The sequence below is a fragment of the Lolium perenne genome, chromosome 4 (assembly GCF_019359855.2).
Source record: "Lolium perenne isolate Kyuss_39 chromosome 4, Kyuss_2.0, whole genome shotgun sequence".
In the NCBI taxonomy this organism is placed as follows: domain Eukaryota; kingdom Viridiplantae; phylum Streptophyta; class Magnoliopsida; order Poales; family Poaceae; genus Lolium; species Lolium perenne.
The window spans coordinates 261,167,167-261,186,105 of NC_067247.2; positions in this window are offsets into that span (position 1 = coordinate 261,167,167).

The following is an 18,939-nucleotide window of genomic DNA, read 5'->3' on the forward strand; positions in this document are numbered from 1 at the left end:
TTCACAAGCATAGACATAATAGCATCAATCTTATCACTCAAGGAAGAGGTTTCTTCGACAGAATTTACCTTCTTACCTTGTGGAGCTCTTTCCGTGTGCCATTCAGAGTAGTTGATCATCATATTATCAAGAAGCTTTGTTGCTTCACCAAGAGTGATGGACATAAAGGTACCTCCAGCAGCTGAATCCAATAAATTCCGTGAAGAAAAATTTAGTCCTGCATAGAAGGTTTGGATGATCATCCAAGTAGTCAGTCCATGGGTTGGGCGATTTTTAACCAGAGATTTCATTCTTTCCCAAGCTTGAGCAACATGTTCAGTATCTAATTGTTTAAAATTCATTATGCTACTCCTCAAAGATATAATTTTAGCAGGGGGATAATATCTACCAATAAAAGCATCCTTGCATTTAGTCCATGAATCAATACTATTCTTAGGCAGAGATAGCAACCAATCTTTAGCTCTTCCTCTTAATGAGAAAGGGAACAATTTTAATTTTATAATGTCACCATCTACATCCTTATATTTTTGCATTTCACATAATTCAACAAAATTATTAAGATGGGCAGCAGCATCATCAGAACTAACACCAGAAAATTGCTCTCTCGTAACAAGATTAAGTAAAGCAGGTTTAATTTCAAAGAATTCTGCTGTAGTAGCAGGTGGAGCAATAGGTGTGCATAAGAAATCATTATTATTTGTGGTTGTGAAGTCACACAACTTAGTATTTTCAGCGTTGGCCATTTTAGCAAAAGTAAATAAAGCAAACTAGATAAAGTAAATGCAAGTAGACTAATTTTTTGTGTTTTTGATATAGCAAACAAGATAGCAAATAAAGTAAAACTAGCAACTAATTTTTTTTGTATTTTGATTTAGTGCAGCAAACAAAGTAGTAAATAAAACTAAGCAAGACAAAAACAAAGTAAAGAGATTGAGAAGTGGAGACTCCCCTTGCAGCGTGTCTTGATCTCCCCGGCAACGGCGCCAGAAATTTAGCTTGATGACGCGTAAAGCACACGCTCGTTGGGAACCCCAAGTGGAAGGTGTGATGCGTACAGCAGCAAGTTTCCCTCAGTAAGAAACCAAGGTTTATCGAACCAGTAGGAGTCAAGAAGCACGTTGAAGGTTGATGGCGGCGAGATGTAGTGCGGCGCAACACCAGGGATTCCGGCGCCAACGTGGAACCTGCACAACACAACCAAAGTACTTTGCCCCAACGAAACAGTGAGGTTGTCAATCTCACCGGCTTGCTGTAACAAAGGATTAACCGTATTGTGTGGAAGATGATTGTTTGCAGAAAACAGTAGAACAGTATTGCAGTAGATTGTATTTCAGTAAAGAGAATTGGACCGGGGTCCACAGTTCACTAGAGGTGTCTCTCCCATAAGACAAACAGCATGTTGGGTGAACAAATTACAGCTGGGCAATTGACAAATAAAGAGAGCATGACCATGCACATACATATCATGATGAGTATAGTGAGATTTAATTGGGCATTACGACAAAGTACATAGACCGCCATCCAGCATGCATCTATGCCTAAAAAGTCCACCTTCAGGTTATCATCCGAACCCCCTCCAGTATTAAGTTGCTAACAACAGACAATTGCATTAAGTATTGCGCGTAATGTAACTAGTGACTACATCCTTGAACATAGCACCAATGTTTTATCCCTAGTGGCAACAGCACATCCATAACCTTAGAGGTTCTTGTCACCCCTCCAGATTCACGGAGACATGAACCCACTATCGAGCATAAATACTCCCTCTTGGAGTTACTAGCATCAACTTGGCCAGAGCATCTACTAATAACGGAGAGCATGCAAGATCATAAACAACACATAGATATAACTTTGATAATCAACATAACAAGTATTCTCTATTCATCGGATCCCAACAAACGCAACATATAGAATTACAGATAGATGATCTTGATCATGTTAGGCAGCTCACAAGATCCGACAATGATAGCACAATGGGGAGAAGACAACCATCTAGCTACTGCTATGGACCCATAGTCCAGGGGTAGACTACTCACACATCACTCCGGAGGCGACCATGGCGGCGTAGAGTCCTCCGGGAGATGAATCCCCTCTCCGGCAGGGTGCCGGAGGCGATCTCCTGGATCCCCCGAGATGGGATCGGCGGCGGCGGCGTCTCAGTAAGGTTTTCCGTATCGTGGCTCTCGGTACTGGGGGTTTCGTCACGGAGGCTTTAAGTAGGCGGAAGGGTAGGTCAAGAGGCGGCGCGAGGGGCCCAGACCATAGGGCCGCGCGGCCAGGGCAGGGGCCGCGCCGCCCTATGCTCTGGCTGCCTCGTGGCCCCTCTTCGTTTCGTCTTCGGACTTCTGGAAGCTTCGTGGAAAAATAGGCCCCTGGGCGTTGATTTCGTCCAATTCCGAGAATATTTCGTTACTAGGATTTCTGAAACCAAAAACAGCAGAAAACAAGAATCGGCACTTCGGCATCTTGTTAATAGGTTAGTTCCAGAAAATGCACGAATATGACATAAAGTGTGCATAAAACATGTAGATAACATCAATAATGTGGCATGGAACATAAGAAATTATCGATACGTCGGAGACGTATCACTTGGCTCTTGCAGTAAGAGAATCTATGCTTTTCAGTGGCCTCTTTGAAATTGTACATTCATATGCATGTATGGCTTCTGTGCCACTGGTAGAAAAAAGGGCTTCGGTCGCGGTTCGCAACTGCCATTGGTCGCGGTTGCGCAACCGCGACCAATTAAGCGCGACTAAAGGCCCCCCCCCTTTAGTCGCGGTTCCTTACGAACCGCGACTAAAGGCCCGTCCACGTGGGCGGCAGGCGAGCGCCAGGGCGGAGGACCTTTAGTCGCGGTTCTGCTGGCCAACCGCGACTAAAGGCCTCCGCAGGGTTTAGGGTTTAGCTCCCCCCCTCCCCCTAAATCTGGTTTCTTTTTAATTTGTATTGTTTTATTTCTTTTGGATTTTAATTTTGAAGGAGTTTCACATATTCTACGGTACTACATACATGCATATGAATGTACAATTTCAAACAAATTTGAAATTAGAACCAAAAAGAATTCAAGAGGAATATACAATATATATTCAATATCGGATGACCATATACAATTTTGAACAAGTTTCCATACATAATTTAGTGCATATGAAGTTCTACGTCCTCTACATAGTGTTCTCCTCTAGGATCGATGACTTCCCTTGCGAACCGCGACTAAAGGCCTTCGGGCACCTTTAGTCACGGTTGGCCAGGCCAACCGCGACTAAAGCTCCTCCCGTCCACCAGCTGGCCACCGAGCGCCCTGGGCCCAGGCCTTTGGTCGCGGTTTGCCTCCCGAACCGCGAGTAAAGACTCCATTAGTCGCGGTTCCTATACTTTCGCGACTAATGGGACTGGATGGACGCCTCTTTTTCTACCAGTGGCACAGAAGCCACTCCCACTCCCGCCACTCCCAAAAATCGTATTCAGGAGGAGGCAAAAACCATACCTAGCCATGGAGGTTTCAACTGTTACCGCCGGCTTGCAAGCTGAGGCAAAGTTTTTTTTGAAACTATGTGTGAACAGTTTTTGTCAGCGTGAATTTTTTTTGAAGAGTATGAATCCTATATAACTAAGAAGTTCATCCCCACTACTCTAAACATGCAAGAGAAATAAATTATTTTCTGTGGAGGCAGCATGATATCTATCTTTGTACAATACATAAATTTTACTTAAACTGGTATGTTTTTTTATACCTATATAAGTTAGCCTAAATTTCCACATGGCATGTTGTGAGCGTATTTGCACTCGAAGTTAGTCTGTCCAGAAAGCACACATCTATGATCTTCAGATCAACGCAATTTTGGTTCAAAAATAATATGCAGGACATTTCTTTGAGATATGTCAAGATCCCGTGAATATACCATTATACATAAATTTGGTGTCAAAATGTGGAGAACAAAGTAGTAAAATGATGGGCTTCACATTGGTCAAGTCTTTAGCATGGCATGGTGTGGGTGACAAGGTATCAACTTGTCAATGCCTATGGATTGTAGGCTAGGGTTTAGTTGGAAGTAGAGGGCAAGTAGATCTCGAAGGTTTCAGCCGAAAAGTACTCGACGGTTATGAAAACTAGGGTTTGTAGACAATGATTCGATGATCTCTTCGTCCCTCGACTCCCCCTTTATATAGGAGGCGGAGCCGAGGGATTCGTGTTGTACAAGTTACAGAGTCCGGGACGGTTTCTAATTCATCCCGCCAGATTACAAATAACACTTCCTATTACAACTCTAACTTTCCTTAATATATCTTGGGCTCCCGAATCTTCTTATTCTTCGGGTAGTGGGCCTTCAATAAACCCCGGGTACTATCGGCAGGCCCATTTGGGATGCCTATGTCAGTAGCCCCCGAGATTTTGCTTGAATCGTAGAGTCAGGGAAAATCTCCACTGTTTATTTTTAATCGACAGCTTTAACTTTTCTATATTTCTTCACATAAAATTCTATATTGTACAGGGATAATGGTAATTGGGGCTAGTTCATCTGACGGATCAGGTACTAGTTAACTGCTCTCGTGGCAATCCGCAAAAACCTACTTCAAGATCACGTCCCTGGACATGACCTCGGGATACTGGTGTAAACTTCGACAGGCGCCGCTTAAGGTCTTACCATTCTGTCGAGTCCTAGTAAAATTTATCGGGTACCTAACGCGTCCGTTAGGATTTTTCTTCGTATCTATTGATACGGATAAAAGTAGCAGAGCGCAGTCTTCGGCGATGCTACGCCCAGCAGAACGGATCTGGGGTCTTACCTTCGCAAATTTGCGGCATTCAGAAATTGATCGCAACTTTGGCGTTCTGAGAATATATTGTCGAGTGCTTTTTCGGCTGTTGGAATGGCTCATTTTATAGAGTCAAAGATGACTTATATTGCTCTCCCGATGGGAGTATATGTAGAGTTAGTTATAACTCGAAATATACTCTTTTGCTTTTCTATCTTTCTTTTTTAATTTCATCGGGTACGCGAACAGCGTTCCCGATGGGAGTAACTTCGAGGCTACAACCAAGGACTCGTGCTTGGTTGTAGGCTCAACATTTTAATCCACCTTGTCGCTATATTGTCATTATTTCTCGATATGATCTTCTTTTCATCTCTCGGGTGCGCGAATAGCGCTCCCGATGGGAGTAGCCCCCGAGGCTACAGCCAAGGACTTGTGCTTGGTTGTAGGCTCCCACAATTTCTATATTGCCATACTCGAAATTTTACTTTTGTCGAAGTAGCCCCCGAGCATTTGGGGAAAAACTTGTATTTGATCAAAGGCTCCCGAAGTATTCAATAACTTCTCCTGTCGTCAATCTTCTTTTATTTTTCTTGTCGGCATGCTCCCCTTAGTCAAATTTACTTCATCTCTGTTACTAGTCGTGATTTTTCTTCCTTGTGGGTCCATTGTTTCCACCATGTTGACACGTCGAGCAAGTGGGGGACACACGTCCTCCGCTTTTCCTGGCGCACGTACTGTAACGCCTGTTCTGTTCCATCTCAGTAAAAATTCCTTTTTACCCTTTATCTATAAGATCTTTTTTCACCACACGATTTCTTCATCCAACGGTGCATTGCTTCGCCCAATTCCTATATAAACCTTTCTTCAACCTCTGTTCACATCTTCGTTTGCGCCGCACCTCTGTTCCTCTTTGCAAAAAACTTCCATGGCGCCCAACTCTCTTTGATCTTACACACGCACGAACTTTGCTTTTCCAGTGCCGTTGATGCCACCGCGCACGCGACTCACTCGCCACAGTACTCCAGAGTCCAAGATGGCCGCTGAAGATCTTGAGTGGGAGAGATCGAAAATCTCCAACCAAGACGTCAATCTGCTGAAGAGGCTAGGCCTGATGAAGAAAGAGGACGCCATCCGCTTTCCCAGCGAAGAAAGCTACCCAACCCCTCCAATGGAGTACCGGGTTAGTTTCGTTGATCACCTCATCCGCGGCCTTTCTGCCCCAATTCACGATTTCCTCCGCGGCCTTCTTTTTGTTTATGGGATTCAGCTGCACCAGTTGACCCCCAATTCCATCCTCCATGTCTCTATTTTTATCACTCTTTGCGAGTGCTTCCTTGGAGTCCCTCCTAACTGGGCTCTGTGGAAACGCATTTTCTACCTCCGCCGCAATGGCTCCCACAACGCCACCTATAACATAGGCGGCGTTGTTATCTGTGTCCGATCTGACGTTGATTACTTCGACGTCAAATTTCCTGATTCTGTCCAAGGGTGGCGCAAAAGGTGGCTCTACATACACGAAGAAAGTGCCAATTCTGTTGAGCACAACATAGTCCCTTTCGACGGAAGTGCCAAAATTCTGCGCCGCCGCTCCTGGGATGCTGAAGCTTCCGAAGAAGAGAAAACGTCGACAGAAGCACTTATGTCTCGTATTCATCAGCTTCAAAATACTCGAGGCAAAGAACTGTCTGGTGTTCAAATCACCGCCTACTTCCTTAGGATTAGAGTGCAGCCTCTTCAGGCCCGCAAAAATCCCCTTTGGACGTATGCTGGTGCAAATGACGCCAATAGGCTCTCCAATGATCTTTCTGTAAAGGACTTGGAGAAGCTGATTCGAAGAATTTCCTCGCGTAACAAGAAGGATCCTATTCCCTCCTCTTGCCGCGTGGAACCATACAGCTCCGCCAATCCTCTCCCTGAGGTATTTTGTCTTCCCGAATTTCTGTTTTGTTCCGAACTTTTCCTGCATCTCATTGTATTGATACCTCTCTAATTTTCTTTTGTCGCTATTTTCCTACAGAACCATCCTACTGTGGCGTCCCTTCCTCCTCTTCCTGAGGATGGAGAAGTCGAAGAAAGGGCCATTGTCACGGATGACAATCAAGAAGCTCCATCCTTTGTGAACGAACCCGTGGATTCACGAAAATCTGCGGGTAATTCCGAAGGTACTTCGTCGGCACAGTCTCCTCCTCCCGCTGTCTCCCCGAAAGGCAAAAGGAAAAGAAATGATGTCGAATACTCCGGCACTTCTAAAGCCGAAGAAGTTGATCCTTCACACCAGAAGGCAACTTACGATCCTTATCTTGAATCCCTCGTCAGCTCGTAAGTCATTTTTATTTCTCCTTATTTCTGTACCCGAAATGTTTTGTCTTGTCTTGCTTTTTATGCTGTCTTCTTTTAATCACAGTGATGACGAGGAAGAAGTACGAACTGTCGACGTGGCTCCCCGTACGAGCACGTCACATACTTTGCTTGCTTCGGACACACTAGTTGAAGGAGAAGAATCTTCGCCTCCTAGACGAAACGTCGTCACCACTACTTCGCCATCAAGCCCCCTTGTGCCTTCACCAAAAAGGACAAGGATTGAAACGATTGTTGAGCCTGCCCCTCAGTTAGGCGGCTCTTCTACTTTGCTCTTGGATGACATAAGTTTGTCGATATCTATATTTCCTCTATTTTGGTTTTTTACGCCTTCACTCGTTTTTCATGCCGATATTTCTCTTTCTTTGTTCTTCTTTGACAGCCCATGATCAAAGAGCTTATTCGCATCGGATCCCAGTTCATTGGGTACCGTGAGTATGCCAACAGAGCTGAAGGTAATAACTTTTTTGCTGTCTTTGTTTTTGACTTCTTGCTCCTGTCCTTTGTCGCCATTTTTTGACCTTTCCTCTTTTCTTTTATTTCGACAGAGAAACTTGCAGAGGCCAACAAACGTGCCAACGCACTTGCTCAAAAACTGGAGCAAAGTGAAGCGGCCCGCAAGAAAGCCGAACTTGTTGCTAGCGAAGCCAAAGCAGAGGCTGATGAAGCCAAAGCGAAGACTGCTCGTGTCGAGGATCTGCAGAAAAGACTTGAGGATGCTGAAACTGCTTTAAACGAGCACAAAGCTGCACAGGCTGATCGTGAGCAGGGGATCCTCAAGCGCCTGAAATCACAAAGTCGACGTACTCAAAGTAATATTATTGATCCCTTCTATTTTTATGCTACCCGCTGTTTCTTGTTTTTGACCAACGTGTTGTTTCGTGTGGCAGACCAAACAAACCAAGAGTTTGACCTAGAAAATCCCGACAATGATCCTCTCCTTGACGCACTTTCTTATCTGGGGCTTCATGGAGCCGAAATTCGTGAAGGCGTGGCGAATGCTTGTGCGGGACTATCGGCGCTGTTCCCCTACTTCTTCCCGAAGAGAGAGGAGCCCCCGACTTTCCTTGCCCTTGCCAAGAGCTTCAATTCATCAGAGGACCTTGGACTGAAGATGCGTCAGGAAAATATGAAGATTGCTGTCGAAAGCACTATTGCGCTGGTTGCTGACAGCCAACGGACTGTTGATTGGATGAAAGTTGGCGACACCGATCAGATAGAACAATCAAGATGGAGGTCGCTGATTAAGGCAGCCAAGCCCAACACAAAGAAAATCTTGGCCTATCTCGAGATCAAACCAGCTTCAACTCCTAGCTCATCAAGGCCGGAGGTCTAGTTGCATGCCTCTCTGTTTTTCTTTCTCTGTTTCTTTTGCTCTTGTCGCCAAAGTAGTTATTTGGCGACACGTACTTCATTAGCTCCACTGTAAGGCCTTTGTAATTATTCCGAAAGATTAATGAAAACTCTATCTTTGCTTGTTGATTGATGTTGTCTTGTTTTATTAAATTTCAGTTGGTATTTGATAACTATACTCCATCTTCCACTCCTTCCAATGTTTCGCCTTCTTCTTCTCGCTCAAGGAAAATTCTTGCTGATACTACACCTGTCGAAGATTCCTTGCCGCAAGAATTGGATGAACTTCGGCAGCAACTTCAGTATGCAAAGAAGCAAACACTTGTGATGATGGAAAAGTCTCGTAAGTCATCTGAAGCCGAAAAAATTGCACTTCAACAAGCTCGTGAGGCCGTGGCTGCTAAGGAAGTCGCTGCTTCCGAGGCTGAAAAGGCGACTACTCGAGAAAATTTCATGCTCGAGTTAATGAATGAAGCCAGTGTGGATATGTCGGGTATGCTTGTTTCATCTTCCGATATCTTCCGTCTTCATGCTGCGTCTCTTAAAGTTTTCTGCTCTGTTGTTTTTAATAGGTTCCTTTACTGATGCTGTTGCCGAAGAAGAGAGGGTAAATACTAGGACGAACCTCCTTGTTAACCTTGCCCTTGACCATGGTGCTCTGTTTTGGGCTACCCCAGAGAGGACCCGCCAGATTGTCAGATTTTAGGATCGCACCTCTCAAACTCGCGACTTCCTTGACTTCTGTACCAGGACCTTGTCTATGGTTTATAACTCCATGTTTCCTCGGAACGTTCAACCACAAACTCTTCCCGAGTTAATGGGGAAATTTAAGGATTCCCACAAGATCCATGGTTTTGTCAGAGCTCAACTGGTAGCTGGCGCCAGATTTGCCCTTATTATGCTTCAGATCTGCCATTCGAAGCTTGATCTGACCCAAGTTGTTGCGAAAGTTCATGAGAAGGTAAGGCGCCGAAGAGTTGGTGTCGACCGAATTAACACGAGGGTTTCGCCTATAGCCGAAGAAATGATCGAAGACCTTCTTCGGATGGATGCCGACTTTTTTGCAGATGGTCATTATGCTGATTTTCTTGGCGCTGCTCCTGAAGAAAACAGAATTACCCTTGATGATATATTAAATCATGACTAATTATTTTCCTTTGGTAGATAACTCTTCTTTGTAACCCATGATTGTGATTATATTGTGAAGTAATCATCATATTTCTATATTTGTATAGCTCCCGAGTGTTTCGGTGGCTATTTTCTGTATTTGTGTATTGCGAGGTTTTGAACCAAGGCATTTATTCAATATGTAGTTTTGCCGAGAATCAGCCCCCGAGCTTTTCTGTTAAGTACTATTTTGTATTTTTATTGACTCGCGAGGTATTTTGATACCAAGGCGAAGTTTTTCTTTTTTCGAGGAACTATATTGAAATTCATCGGGTCGGAGACTTTTGAGCGTGTCGATGAAGAAAAGTTATATTGATACTATCTTTATTATATTGCAGCACCGCGAGTCCGCCTCATTAAAAACCTTTCCCGGCCCCACTCGGTGCCCCGAAAAAGGAAAAGAGTGCGTCTGAAAACTTGCGGGTGTTTCAGTACATTGAAGTTTTACAAGGACTATATTTCAGCTCTAAGCGTAGAACCGCCTGAGTTGCGCCACGTTCCAGGGGTTTTGCTCCTCCACCCCTGTCTTCTTGTCCTTTATCCTGTATGCTCCTCCTCCGATTACTTCCGTGACAATGTAAGGGACAAGCCATGGTGACTCGAGTTTTTCATGACTTTTTTGCGTGAACCGAAGAACTAGGTCTCCCACCTGAAAAGATCTTGGCCGCAAACGTCGACTGTGGTAATTCTTCAAGTCCTGTTGGTATTTGGTTACCCTTGATAGTACTTCGTCTCGAGCTTCGTCGAGTGCGTCGACGTCGTCTTCCAATGCTATCTTGGAAGTTTCTTCATTATACTCTGTGACTGCGGGGAGTCGTGCTCTATTTCTATTGGCGATCGCCTCTGCTCCATGGACCAGGAAAAACGGGGTCTCCTGTGTCGCTGTATTTGGTGTTGTTCGGATGCTCCGCAACACACTTGGTAGTTCTTCTGGCCAGGTATGTCGAGCTTTTTCCAGTGGTCCTAACAGGCGTTTCTTGATGCCATTGCAAATGATGCCATTGGCTTTCTCGACTTGCCCATTGGTTTGAGGATGTGCAACTGACGCAAAGTGCAACTTAATACCCACTTCTTTGCAATAATCTTTGAATTCGTGGGATGTGAAGTTACTGCCATTGTCTGTGACGATGCTGTGGGGCACTCCAAATCTGAAGACGAGGCCTTTTATGAATTTTACTGCGGATGCTCCGTCTGGTGAATTTATCGGCTTCGCTTCTATCCACTTTGTGAATTTGTCGACAGCTACTAGCATGTATTCCTTTCCTCCTGGCCAGGATTTGTGTAACTTGCCCACCATATCAAGTCCCCATTGGGCAAAAGGCCACGACAATGGTATTGGTGTTAGTTCTGCTGCTGGAGAGTGAGGTTTTGCGGCAAACCTTTGACACGCGTCGCACGTTCTTACTATTTCCTTGGCGTCCTCGATTGCTGTCAACCAGTAGAATCCTGCCCGAAAAACCTTGGCTGCAATAGCTCGACTACTTGCGTGGTGGCCACATATTCCTTCGTGTACATCCTTCAGAATTATTCTTCCTTCTTCGGGTGTGACACACCTTTGCAGGACGCCTGAAATACTTCGTTTGTACAATTCTCCTTTGATCACCGTGAAAGCTTTGGAGCGTCGAATTACTCGCCTTGCCTCAACTGGATCATCGGGTATTTCTTTCCTGAGGATGTATGATATGTACGTCTGCATCCATGGTATCTGTATCATCATGACCAGGTCCTGATCTTCTTCTTCTTCTTCTTGCTCTTCCTTGGTAGCCCCCGAGGGTTTCTTCTCCTTCTTTTTTGATTTTGTCGATTTAGTAGATCTCTCTGTTATCTCTTCCCAAAATAAACTTGGCGGAACTGCAAGGCATTGCGACCCGATGTTTGCAAGAACGTCAGCTTCGTCGTTGCTCAATCTACTAATATGATTTACTTCGCATCCATCGAACAACTTCTCGAGCTCGTTGTACACCTCCTTGTATGCCATCATGCTATCATTGACTGTGTCACATTGGTTCATAACTTGCTGAGCCACCAATTGTGAGTCGCCAAAGATTTTTAGCCGAGTTGCACCACAAGCTTTCGCCATCTTCATCCCGTGTATGAGAGCTTCATATTCTGCTTCGTTATTGGATGCGTTAGGGAACGTCATCCGAAGGACATATTTCAACTTGTCGCCTTCAGGTGATATAAGTACTACTCCTGCGCCAGCTCCTTCAAGTCTCTTGGACCCATCAAAGTTCATGGTCCAGGTTCTCGACAAGTCTGGGGGTCCTGTGTTTTGCAGCTCCATCCACTCTGCGATGAAGTCTGGCAGAACTTGCGACTTGATTGCTTTTCTTTTTTCATACGTGATGTCCCGAGGGGAAAGTTCTATTCCCCAAAGGGAGACACGACCCGTAGCTTCTGGATTGTTTAGTATATTTGACAAGGGAGCTTCATTGACCACTATGATCGGGTGTGCCGAAAAATAGTGGCGCAATTTTCGTGCTGTTGTGAACACTCCATATGCTAGCTTTTGGTACTGAGGGTACCTTTGTTTTGAAGGTGATAAAACTTCGCTGACGAAGTATACTGGCCTCTGAACTCCATGGATTTTTCCTTCTTCTTCTCTTTCGACGACTAGCACCGTGCTAACCACTTGGGGGGTGGCTGCAATATACAGCAGGAGAGGTTCCTTTTCCTTCGGCGCCACCAAAATTGGTGGTGTCGAAATTGTGCGCTTCAAATCCTCGAAAGCTCTGTCGGCCTCTTCGTTCCACTGGAATTTATCTCCTTGCTTTATCAGAGCGTAAAATGGTAACGCTTTTTCTCCCAGCCTGGCGACGAATCTGCTCAAAGCTGCGACTCGCCCAGTTAGCTGCTGTATCTCTTTCAACTTTGTTGGCTTCCTCATTGTTACTATAGCTTGTATTTTGTCGGGATTTGCTTCAATCCCTCTTGCTGAAACTAGAAACCCCAGAAGTTCTCCTGCTGGGACGCCAAAAGAACACTTCGTCGGGTTCAATTTTAGGCAGAATTTGTCGAGGTTGTCAAAGGTTTCTTTGAGATCCTCGATCAACGTTGCCCCCTTTTTTGATGTTATGACGACATCGTCGATGTATACTTGCACGTTTTTCCCAATCTGTGTTGCCAAACACTTCTGCATCATCCTCTGATATGTTGCTCCCGCGTTTTTAGACCAAAAGGCATTGTTCTGTAGCAAAACACGCCGTAAGGTGTTATGAACGCTGTTTTGGCCTCATCATCTTCTTTTAATCTGATCTGGTTATAACCAGAGTATGCATCCAAAAAGGAAAGACGTTCACATCCTGCCGTGGAATCGATGATTTGATCGATTCTTGGGAGGGGAAAGTGATCCTTGGGACAATGTTTATTGAGACACGTGAAGTCGACGCACATGCGAAGGACTGTCGTGTGTTTCTTCGGCACCATCACTGGGTTAGCTACCCATGTGGCTTCTGTAGATATCTCTTTGATAAAACCAGCATCCTTTAGTCGATTTATTTCTGATAACATAGCTTTGCGGTTTGGTTCCGAAAAACGCCGCAATGGTTGTTTGATTGGTCTCGCGAGAGGATCTAAGTTGAGGTGGTGCTCGGCAAGTTCCCTGGGTACTCCTGGCATGTCAGCTGGACACCATGCGAAGATTTTCCAGTGCTCACGGAGGAACTTGACGAGCGCGCTTTCCTATGCGATATCCATATTTGTTGCAATGGACATCGTCTTTTTCGGGTCTATCGGGTGAATCTGCACCTCCTTAGAATTTTTCTCGGTATTGAAAGTTGATTCTTTATTTGGCCTTCCAACGTCTGGCAGCACGTCGTAGTCAGTCATACTTTTTGACGCCAAATACTCAGCTTGCATCCCGAAAGTTTCTGATAGTCGATGAAAATCCTTGTCGCACTTATCGGCTAGGGCGAAGCTTCCTTTGACTGTGATTGGTCCCTTTGGTCCAGGCAATCTCCACAACAGGTATGTATAGTGTGGCACCGCCATAAATCTAGCATATGCTGGTCGTCCCAACAAAGCGTGGTACTGCGACGGAAAATCCACGACTTCAAATTCCAGCCTCTCGATTCTATAATTCTCTCGGGTTCCAAACTGAACGTCGAGATTGATCTTCCCCAATGGATAATTTGGCTTCTCCGGTGTGATACCATGGAACCTTGTGTCTGTTGGCTTCAAGTTCGCTAAGGATATGTTCATCTTCCTCAATGTGTCTGCATACATGAGGTTTAAGCTGCTGCCGCCGTCTATGAACACTCGAGAGACATCAAATCCCGCAATAACTGCTGGCAGAATAAGTGCTGACTGCCCTGGTCTAGGAACTTGTTGCGGATGATCTGCTATGGTGAAACCAATATCTTGCCCTGACCAATTAAGATACTCGACAGTTGGTGGAGGCATTTTTTCTGCCATAAACACCTGTCGTGAGATTACTTTTTGAGCTCTATTTGACGGCCTTGCCTTCTGAATCATCGACACCGCTCCGTGAGAATTGGGATCAACATAAGGTGGTGGTGGTGGTGCTGCCGCTATTCTGAGCTGATGTCGATTGTCTTCTGTAATCGCGGGAGGAGGTGGTAAGTGAATCTCGCTCCTGGGTTCTCGAGGATTTCTCTGTGCTGCACGAGCGTTAGCGTGCTCTGCATACCTTAACATTGCCTGGAAATTGCGACAGTCTTTCTGCAGGTGCCCTGACTGTCTTTTACCGTTGCTGTCGATGAAAAAGTGCATCTGACACGGCCCATTCATCATGTCTTCAGGGGACACGAAGGGCCTTGGGAACCTAGGCCCGCTATTTTGCCTGTTGTTGCGAGAATCATCCCTGTTATCACCTCGCTGTTCACTGCTTCTCTGATAATCATCTCTGTTGTTTCCTCCTGTGTTTGCCCGAAAACCTGCCGAAATTTGCCCTGGAGCGTCATAGTTCGGATCGCCGAGGAAACCGTCGCCTCGGTTGATAATTTCGACCCACGGTCCTCCTCTCGGGGACTGTGCCGTTTGTTGTGGACAGCGTCTTCTCCATCTGCCCATCTGTTTGCTATCTCCATTAACGCGGATACTGTCTTTGGATTGGTCCTTCCCAAGTCCTCGACAAAATCTCCACGCCTGATTCCTGCGACAAACGCATCTATTGCTCTCTCGTCAGATATATTTTCTGCCGAGTTTTTGATGATATTCCACCTTTGGATGTACTTTCTCATTGGCTCATCTGGCTTTTGTCGACATGCTCTCAACTCCTCTAACGACGCAGGTTTTTTGCACGTGGATGCGAAGTTCTTGACGAACACATCCTCGAAACTTTCCCAGCTGTCGATAGATCCTGGAGTGAGTTTCTTTATCCAAGATCGTGCGGCTCCACTCAAATGCACCTGGATGCTTTGCATAGCTGTTGCCCTGGTTCCTCCTGTGAGCTTCACTGTCTCGAGATAATCAACTAGCCAATCCTCTGGATCTTGAAGGCCGTCGAACTTCTTGAAGTTATCGGGTAACTTGAATCCTGAGGGGACTCGAGTTTTTCGGACTATCCTCGTGAAGCATGGCAAGCCGCACATATCTTCGTCGTTAAGCTCCGGAGATTGCCGATGATCCCTTCTGCTTTGCCGCGCTCTGTCGACCCTTGCTTGTGCTGCTGTGTCTCTTGCTCCACTTGGGCCTTCGAGTGCCGCCGCCGTTGCTGCTGCAGGTCGTGGACTATTTTGCCTTGCCGCTCCTTCGGGAGGCGTTGATACAAACGCTGTCCCCATAGCTCCAACTCCTGCTACCGCCATATTGTATAGTGTTTCCCTTGGATCACCTGGAGGTGGTTTAGATGCAAGAATAAAAGCATGTGTCGCCATATACCCAGCCTCTGGTGTCTTAGGGATGATATTTCCTCTTGTATCTATCGACATAAAGGACATGTCGAGGTTTTGGACCAAGTGCTCTCTTTCTGCTTCGGGTATATGTTGCAACCTTGATCTTGCTCTGTTTCGCGCCTCCCTGTGGCTATCACCCGAAGTTCTAGATTGTCGGCTTAGATCTGCCCTTCTCCTGCTAGACGCAGAAGCTGCCTCCTTTCTTCTGTTTAACTCAGCTGTCTGTTTTTCCAATTCTCTTGCAGCTCGTGCGAGCCTATATTGATATGCTTGCAATTCCTCTGGTGTGGCTGTGGTGGCCATTGGTTCTGAACCGTTCATGGCTCTCGCGGCTCTATCCCACGCTGCTTGCGAAAGTTGAACTCTGTCTCGCGGCTGTGGCCCAACGTATTTGTTGCCCAGGCCTTGCCGCAGATTGGAGGGATCGACGTATGGATTTCCCAGATCGTCGAAAGCCTCAGATGTTTCCTCTTGATCCTCAATGGCATAAATCTGATGATATTTTGTATTCAGATCTATGTTGGGTTTGGTGACATCATCGTTGAGATTGATGAAGACCTTGCCCACTGTGATAGATTTGTCGATGAAGTCGTAACTGTCGACATCGCTTGAGCCATCGCTTATAGATGAGTCCGCAGATGACTCAAACGACATGTTGTTGAAGATCTTGGCGAGTTTCTCTCTTGTTCTGGTGCTGACGTAGCGTGTCGATGAAGTTTCTTCTTCTCCTGACTCGGTTGACGATGTATAGCTTGAAAAATCGGAATCGACCACCGACGATCCCGACGAAATCGGAATTTCGACACGATACGATCCTTCCTTCTCGACGCGAAAGTGAAACCTTCCGAACGTCATCTCCATGGGCTCCGCCAGATACGCATATGCATCCAAACGGGAGGGTGGGTGAGGAACAAAATCGACAGGACCAGCAGCGATCTGTTTACCTCGATCCATTGCGTTGCTTGCGGTTGACGATGTCGAAGATCTTGAACGTGCCATCGAGATCAGATCCTTAAGCCTCTAATTCCCACAGATGGCGCCAATTGACAAGGTATCAACTTGTCAATGCCTATGGATTGTAGGCTAGGGTTTAGTTGGAAGTAGAGGGCAAGTAGATCTCGAAGGTTTCAGCCGAAAAGTACTCGACGGTTATGAAAACTAGGGTTTGTAGACAATGATTCGATGATCTCTTCGTCCCTCGACTCCCCCTTTATATAGGAGGCGGAGCCGAGGGATTCGTGTTGTACAAGTTACAGAGTCCGGGACGGTTTCTAATTCATCCCGCCAGATTACAAATAACACTTCCTATTACAACTCTAACTTTCCTTAATATATCTTGGGCTCCCGAATCTTCTTATTCTTCGGGTAGTGGGCCTTCAATAAACCCCAGGTACTATCTTTGGCAGGCCCATTTGGGATGCCTATGTCAGTGGGAACTTCTTTTATCTCAGAACATTATAATTCAGCTTTACATAACAAATAATTATAGTTTTTTATTTGTCGAGTTTCATGTATACATGTGTTGAAACAAAATAAAATTATATTTTAGTTATGAAACATTATAATTTAGTTATGACAATTACTTCAAAACATGTGGTTTGTGTGAGTTTGCAAGCATCCTACCGGTAAAATACATTGTTCTTATTGGTTATTTATCCTCTAAAAATGCAACATAGCAATCCCGCAACAACGTGCGGGGTATCATCTAGTATTTATAAAACCACATGAACATTTCTTAAAGATTGTTGGTCCAGTGGAACCAAGGTACACGGCCACCCTGCTACTGGACCCTGATAGAAAGCCTACCTACGAAGCTGGTTGAAGTTTCCTAGAACAGATTTTGGAGCCTCCTCGCGGAGGATCCCCCGAAGACGCGGGCCTCCTCTTGGCGAGGCAATCAACACTTAGCCTCCTCTGAAGGAGCACCCTCGTGGGGGATCAACGTGGAGCGTGTTCGTTGCATCCGGGCCCATCGGAGGACGCGCCCGTGATTCTGCACCACACCAGAAAATGATAATAGTGGTAAAGTGGGTACCCCCATTTGCGTGATTAAAGCGTGGTCAAGCATCCATGGCAACCAAGGCAAGTCGTCCCATGGCATGCTATTTTGGTGAAAGAGGACCATGGATGGCGCCGCACTAGAGAGGAGGACGTCAGTGGCCAGCCCATCGTCCTTCATGGACCATAGCTTTCAGTTGCCCATAGACCAAGACCATGGGTATAGTAGCGTAACGCAACTACCCCTCTATTGCTGCTATGTGGTAGTCCTTCCCGCCAATTATCTTGGGGAAAGATGATGGGAGCAACTATAAAAGGCGCAGTGCCCGCACCATAGAGGGGATGTCTTTCCCGGTCCATCCAAAACCCCCAGATTAGATCCTGATCGGACCTGATCATCTTCTTCCACAAGAAACCCTAAGCTTTGTAATCTCGTGAAACAAAACATCTATACAGAAAGCAGGAGTATGTCTTTACCTCACCATGAGGGGCCGAACCAAGGTAAACCACCGTGTCCCCTGCCATGTTAGTTGTTCGTCCTCATCGTCGTTCATTGAGAGGTCGGAGAGACTCATTTTCAACACCCTATGTTCGACATCGAGGGTTTCGTGAGGCACCCCTTGCTATAGGACACAAGTCTCCGACAATCACTATGAACCTTTTTTAGGTCTATAAACATTATTCGTATCACCTTTTGAATATTAAAGCAAAAAATAATTTAAAAGTTCAGCTATGCCAACAATTTTTTTGCGGCGATAGGCAAACAATTTTGTATTTGCTAAGTCTTAGTCACCTAGAAAAATGTGCTTCACTCTCGAAACATAAAAGTGCAACCGAATAAACCCAACAATTTTACACTGTAAGTAAAAATACACTTCAATTTTATAGTTGGTTTCATTTTCACGTGCAATGTCTACATTTTTTTTACGAGTAATAATAACGAAGCAGCTAACCAGGGTTTGCAAGCGAAACACACGTGAGGAAATCAGCAAAACAGTACAAACTGGGTCGTGCGCCCGAACATGTTAAGAAATCAAAGAAACATTAAATGGGCCAGGCCCGCGAAAGCCAGTAACAAATGCGTCTCCTCGCTACTTGACGCTAAAAGCGTCAAATAGGAGTTCTCCGCAGCACCGCCTTTCTCCCGTGCGAGAGGCGCCTCACAGGTCAGGCGAAGCCAGGGCCGCCGCCGCCGCCTCCTCCTCCGACACGCTGTCGCCGCCGCTTCCGTCTCCGGCGACCTGATCTTCTCCGGTAAGCCTCCCCTCTCTCTCCTTCTCCCCAGCACCACCTCGCTCTCCTTCTCCCCTAACGACTCCTCCCCAGCACCTACACTGCCCCAGCCACGGCACAGTGCCGCCATCTCTCTGGCTCTCCAAATCAAGAAACCCCAACTCACGTCGACCAAGGTTTTTCTGACATTATTTTCATGAAGCCGTGCAATTGGTGAGCT